We start from the raw sequence: 377 nt of genomic DNA, 5'->3' as shown, positions 1-377 counted from the left end.
TGGTGAGCATTCAACCAAACAAGGCCATATATTTGAAATATAGAAGCCTGCAGATGTTACAGAGAGATGTCTCAGATAGATACTGTCAGATTCTACCTGCAGTGAGTGGGACTGGCTGTCATTTTAAGTATAAGCTGGGCAGATCGAGAGGACTGAAAGCCATCTGCATCTCTCTGTGGCCTCAGGAAGGTGGAGAATGAAGCTTCTGGATATGAATGAAGCAGGAATGAGGGTTTGGGAAGAGAAAAGTCACAAGAATCTGCCACAGGCTTGGATTGCTATTCCAGATATTTATGAGAAAGCATGAACCATTCCTCTACTATGGGGAAAAAGCCATAAAATTATCTCTTACTAGTTTGGTTTCAAGAAATGTTGGA

This window comes from Meleagris gallopavo, chromosome 1 (genome assembly GCF_000146605.3).
Source record: "Meleagris gallopavo isolate NT-WF06-2002-E0010 breed Aviagen turkey brand Nicholas breeding stock chromosome 1, Turkey_5.1, whole genome shotgun sequence".
NCBI lineage: Eukaryota > Metazoa > Chordata > Aves > Galliformes > Phasianidae > Meleagris > Meleagris gallopavo.
The sequence above is the reverse complement of the archived record's forward strand: the minus strand, read 5'-3'. Positions refer to the sequence as shown.